The sequence below is a fragment of the Grammomys surdaster genome, unplaced genomic scaffold, assembly GCF_004785775.1.
Source record: "Grammomys surdaster isolate TR1022 unplaced genomic scaffold, NIH_TR_1.0 126124, whole genome shotgun sequence".
In the NCBI taxonomy this organism is placed as follows: domain Eukaryota; kingdom Metazoa; phylum Chordata; class Mammalia; order Rodentia; family Muridae; genus Grammomys; species Grammomys surdaster.
This window is the reverse complement of record NW_021620932.1, coordinates 1,423,099-1,429,528: the sequence shown is the minus strand read 5'-3', so window position 1 is coordinate 1,429,528 and position 6,430 is coordinate 1,423,099. Positions and strand designations below refer to the sequence as shown.

The 6,430-nt window shown below is 40.5% G+C and overlaps 1 non-coding gene across 1 annotated transcript; it reads right to left on the bottom strand.

Moving 5' to 3' along the window:
- Positions 1-2,246: 2,246 nt before the first annotated feature.
- Positions 2,247-2,408, bottom strand: LOC114611826. The gene has a single exon (XR_003709901.1). It is a non-coding gene; the product is annotated as a U1 spliceosomal RNA (small nuclear RNA).
- Positions 2,409-6,430: the final 4,022 nt, after the last annotated feature.

Genomic DNA, 6,430 nt, shown 5'->3' with positions numbered 1-6,430 from the left:
TCAAAACATCACACAGAAACACACAAGTCATGACTGGTTATTTGAGAAACACTCCCATGGAAACAGAACTTTCTATCTCAGAAGGGGCATCAGCAGAGCAGTAATAAGACAGGCCTCTGTTTTCAAGTGCCGCCCTATCTCCTTGAAGATATGATTTGCACTGCTTTACAGGTGAATCTCTGGGGCTGGGACTCTAGCTCTGTTTTCATTTTCATGTAGAAAGTGGCGAAGAATGCACAGTCTGTAGGAGAAACCATTTTCCTTCACCTGCAGCTGTTTTACACCATCTAGGTTCTTTCTGTTAGCGTTCTTGTCATGCTGAGATGCTTCATCATATGTCATTTGTATTTCAGGGTGTTTTTTTTTTTTTTTATCCTTTCCCTTTTGATCCATGTAGTCAATACTTTCTGCAGATAGAACCAAGATCCCAAGACTGTCTTCACACTCCTCAGCAAAGTCATAGCTGTCTGCTTGCTGAGCGGGACTCTCAGGGTCAGGTTCCCAGTGGAAGGGGAAAAAACTGACATCCACAAGTTGTGTGACACCCATTTGCACACCAGGGCACTCACGCTCACATGCCCATGCCACTGACACCTCACACACAAATAAAACAAATGTAATGCTTTTTTTTTTTTTTTTTAAATTTTAGTGATCTGTGACAGTTTTCCTTGGCCCCTCTTCTGTTCCTCTTTTTCTCAGTACTGTGGGATACTAAGATCATCTGGCTTTCCTCTCCTTCACTGGTCATCTTGGACCAATTCTTTCACTCTTAAACTTGCGTGTGCTTCCGACCCCAATCCCACAAGTCTAGTTGTGGAGGCTGGGGCTGCCCTCTTTTGTCTAGTCATACTGGGCATGTCCACCTCATTTCCCTGGTCCATCTCAGCCTTACTGACCAAACTGAATTTGCCAACCTAATCAAAAGACATGTCTTCGTTTTCCCAATCTTAGGAAATGGCACTATGGGATAGTAGTCTTCAAGTCCTTTTTTTTTCTTTTTAGGATTTATTTGCTTATTTTATGTGTCTGAGTCTTTTGCTTGCACCTTTATGTGCACCACAGGTGTGCCTCATTTGCTTTTGTTAAAAACTTTCCTTTTAGGCAGGAGGCAGAGACAGGTGGATCTCTGAGTTTGAGGCTAGCCTGGTCTACATAGTGAGTTCCAGGACAGCCAAAGTGACAAGAGAGAAATCCTATCTCTAAAAACCAAAAACCAACGGCCCCCAAACCAACCCCTCCACTCCCCCCCCATTTTCAGTAGAGGATGTCGAACACAAACTTTAGGAGACGTTAGATGGTTATTGAGAAGTGTTTGAAGCCTGAGCACTCAACAAGCCAGAACACTTTCCGAACAGTCTTCCCAGCTCCGAGGTTTAATGCTCTTCCTTGAAAGACTTTGTCTGCAGTTCGGGTGGGTGGAGCCTGTGGGAAAAAGCCAAAAATTGTGCCCTACGGCTGTGAGTGCCAGGTCAGGGCCAGTGTAAACAATTGAAAAGCAGGTCAGAGATCCAAATGGTACTGGATAGATCTAGGAAGCTAAAGCTTGAAGCCAGTTGGGTTAGTACTTTGTGTAGAACCTGTTGGGGAGAAACACGTTAGGTTTATATAGCGTGTATTTGGGATTGAAAAGACAGAGGTGCTTCCAGGAATCGAAAGTGACTTTTGGTGGTTTGAGAGATAACACCCTAAATTTGGCATATGTTTTGACAGTATCCTCAAAGACAAGCCATTCCCTCAGATACATAGATGTACGTTGGTCTGTTTCTCTGTTCTTTTTTTTTTTTTTTTTTTTTTTTTTTTTTTTGAGACAGGGTTTCTCTTTATAGCCGGGGCTGTCCTGGAACTCACTCTGTAGACCAGGCTGGCCTCGAACTCAGAAATCCGCCTGCCTCTGCCTCCCAAGTGCTGGGATTAAAGGCGTGCGTGCGCCACCACCGCCTGGCCTGTTTCTCTGTTCTAAAGGGTTCCGTTCACCATGATTACGGCTCAATAGGATTGGCTGGCACTCTCAAAACAGTTTGGTAACAGTGCCAAAGCTGTCACTACCAGGTGGTTTCCTTTCTTTTATACATTTTTCTGTGATATTTATCTCTTATTTTATATAGGGGTGTGCATGGCACCAAGAGCCACAGACAACTTGTGGGAATTTCTTCTCTTCTGGGTTCTGGGGCTTGCAGGGCTTGACAGTTAAGAGCTAATTGATCTTGTGAGGTTTTTTTTTTGAGAGTGATGTTTTTTGCCCCGCTAAGGTAAAATCGTGAATGAATTCTCCCACTGCCACTAATACAGTTGAGTTTCCCACATTTGGGGGGAATAACAGGGATCAGCACGGCTGGAGTATAATGGATAAGTTTCACCCTGCAGAAACCACCTTTGAGATTTTGCTTTCTCCCCTGCTTTATGAGAGTGACTTTTATACAGAGAAAGATTATTCAGAATTTTGTTTAAGTATATGAAAATTAATTTCAACATAGTAAAATTAAAATCATTAAAATCATTATATGCTTAAATTATAAGGTATCAATTTCTAATTTTGATTAAAACTTTTAATTGTTCAACTTTTTGTTATACACATACACACATACACACATTTGCTTTCAGTGCTGGGGATCAAACTCAAGGCCTTCTACATAACTAAAAAAAAGTATCTCTACCACCAAGTTATATCCCTAGAAGTTTTATCTTACCGTGTAGGCCTTTTGCTTGCAATCCCGCTTCAGTGCTCCAAGGAGCTGGGGTTACAGGCCTGGCTGGTGAAAAGTAAATTTTAACAACTTTAAATAAAATTTCTATTCAGTTTTTTTGGTTAATACAAGTTAATAACACTCAACTATGAGTTTGATTATGCCATTTCCAAACATGTGTATAATACACTTTGATCATATTCACGCTACTATTTTTTTTTTTTACTTTATGTTTTAGCCGGGCGGTGGTGGTGCACGCCTTTAATCCCAGCACTTGGGAGGCAGAGGCAGGCGGATCTCTGAGTTCAAGAGTTTGAGGCTAACCTGGTCTACAGAGTGAGTTCCAGGACAGCCAGGGCTACACAGAGAAACCCTGTCTCGAAAAAAACAAAAAACAAAAAACAAAACAAACCAGACTTTATGTTTTAATATGCATATAGCCCAGGCTGGCCTGAATTTGCTATGCAGCTGCATGTGACCTTGAACTTCTGATTTTCTTGCTTATGACACTTGAGTTCTTGCACCATCATGCCTGGTTTTATACGTGCTAGAGATTGAACCCAAGGCTCGTGCATGCTGGATAAGCACTCTTCCAACCGAGACATATTCCCAGCCCTACAGATTACTCTTCCTTGTTCCTTGTCTCTTCTTTGTAGAGGAATTTTAATCCAACAACACGACTGCTCTGTCAAGGGATTATATCCAAAGACTTTCTATGTGATCTGGCTAGAAGGTAGACATGCCCTGGATTTGGCTGGAAATCAGATACACTCTTGGTACACACCTTTACTCTCTAACAGTAAAGGTAAAGTTGGTTTGTAGAAGGAAGTAGGCACATTTGAAAGTGTCTAATTGAGGGGCAGACAAAGTGTGGAATCAGAGAAAGATTTGGCAGAAGAGTTAGAGATAGGATATGCCCAAAATTTGAGGCTAAGCAGAGCACTTCAGTCAGAAGTTGAGGGAAGCCAGTTTGAATCAGTCAGCTTGGAGAGAAGTTTGGGCCAGTCAGCCAGAGTTCATAAAGAATTAGAAAAGGTGAGTTTACTCAGCAGTAAGCCTTGGAGATGACAAATACAACTAATGAGTAAAAGATACAGTTGCATTCTTCTTAAATAATAATCATCATTATTACTTAATATGTTTCACTTACAAGGGAAAAAACATGATATTTTCCCCTTTGAGTCTGACACTTTTGCTTAACATGATGATCCACAGTGTTATTTATTTTTCTTAAAATTTCTATAACTGTCCTTGTTTTGTGCTGAAAAATATCTATTATGTGTATATATACACCATTTTTTCTTTATCTGGTCATCAACTGATTTGTAAGTTGTCTACTATAAATAGTGATAAATATAGGTGTATAGGTATTTCTAGTATGCTGAGTTATGATTTGTCTTAGTCAGGTTTTCTATTCCCATGCAAACTTCAAGACCAAGAAGCAAGTTGGGGAGGAAAGGGTTTATTTAGCTTACACTTTCACATTGCTGTTCATCACCAAAGGAAGTCAAGACTAGAACTCAAGCAGGTCAGGAAACAGGAACAGAGGCCATGGAGGGATGTTATTTACTGGCTTGCTTTCCCTGGCTTGCTCAGCTTGCTTTCCTAGAGAACCGGAGACTACCAGCCTAGGGGTAGCACCACCTACAATGGACACCTCCCCCCTTGATCACTAATTGAGAAAATGCCTTACAGCATTACAGAAAATGCCTGGATCTCATGGAGGTATTTCCTCAAGGGAGGCTCCTTTCACTGTGATTAACTCCAGCTTGTGTTAAGTTGACACACAAAACCAGGCAGTACATGATTCTTTTGCATTATACCAAGCATGGTAGAATCATACTGATATTTAATTTAATATCTTTTTTTTTTTTTTTTTTGAGACAGGGTCTGGAAGCTAGCCGCTTTCTGTGAGTTTGAGGCCAAACTGGTCTACAGAGTGACTTCCAGGACAGCCAGCATTAAACAGAGAAGCTCTGCCTGAAAATATCAAGAAATCAACCAACTGACCAACTAATCAAACTACTGAATCAACAAGGAGTTCTTGAAACAAATAAAACAATCTGTGATGATTTTATCAGTTAATTTATCTCTCCTGCCAGAGCATAGTGCAAGCTCCATGAAAATAAACACTGGTATTTTATTAATTAAATATATCATTTTGAAATAATTTCAAAGCAAATGGTGGTATTGTACTTCTGTAATCCCAACAACTGAGGTGTTTGAGGTTGATAGGTCATGAGCTTGAGGTTAGTCTGAGCTACATAGTTAGACCACGTTTTAAAAAATGAGAAAGATGGGCTGGAGAGAAGGCCCAGTGGTAAAGAACAACGACTGCTCTTTCAGAGGTTCTGAGTTCAATTCCCAGCAACCACCTGGTGGCTCACAACCATCTGCAATGGAGTCTGATTCCCTCTTCTTGTGTGTCTGAAGAGAGCTATAGTGAATAAATAAAATGAAAAGAAAAGAAAGAAATAAAAAAATATAAATAAAAAAGAAACTTAAAAAAAAGAAAAAAGAAAAAATGAGAAAGTTTAGGGTCATAAGAATTATGACAGTAGAAACAAATCCATGTACTTTGTTTTCAGTTTTGTATGCCACAATGAATAACACTTCTATTTATCTATTTTTATTATTTTATTTTTATTTTTTATTTATTTTATTTTATTTTATTTTTTTCGAGACAGGGTTTCTCTGTATAGCCCTGGCTGTCTTGGAACTCACTCAGTAGACCAGGCTGGCCTCAAACTCAGAAATCAGCCTGCCTCTACCTCCCAAGTGCTGGGATTAAAGGCGTGCACCATCACTGCCCGGCGAATAACACTTTTATATAATGATAAAATCTCATCAAACCCAGTGAATTACTATTGATACAATATTATGCCATTACAAGACCTTACTGGACTTGCAAACACGTGTGTATGTGCAGGTTCACGGGTGTAGTTCTAGGAACTTGTCCAATGTGAGACTCCATGTAACCACTGTTAAGGCGAACGTGGTGTTTCCTCGAGCTGCCTCTGCATACACTTTAAGGTTGTCTTAAAGTTGTTTCCATATACAGTGAATTATAATCTAATTGTCAACAGACTGCATCAGCTGAATTATATGGTATCAGGAGAGCCTCATTCATTCACAGCCTTCTTGTAAGGCACATACCAGAAATCACCCAGTGCAAATGCCTTAGACTGCTGTAAAGACATTCAAAAATAGATTCATTGTGATTTTCTCTTTTAATCCTGCCTCAAGGATCCAGGACTGTTCCATCAGTACAAACTCACCCCCTTTGCCATCTGGTTGTGAGGATTCTCTGCTCTGTCCTTTGTCCTCTCTTACCAACACCCTCACTCCTACTACATGGTGCCAACTAAGTTATTTATTGAATGTTCTTGTTTTAGACCGGATATTACTGGGGAGGGGGATTTCCTAATTAGTTTGAAGACATGAGTATTAATCTGTTTACTAGACTTAATGAAAGGATACTCGAAGGAAAGATAACCACACAATTTCATCTCATAATAGCCAATTTGCAGAAAACACACACGCGCAGTCTTCAGCTGCTACACCTCATAGCGTACACCATGGATTATTTGAATCCTATGATAGAACTTTGACTATACACAAAGCTTCAAAAACTTGAGAGGAAGCCTCAATACATCCCTCCCCTCTCTCCCCTCTCTCCCCTCTCTCCTCTCCCTCCCCTCCCTCCCCTCTCTCCCCTCTCTCCCCTCTCTCCCCTCCCTCCCCTC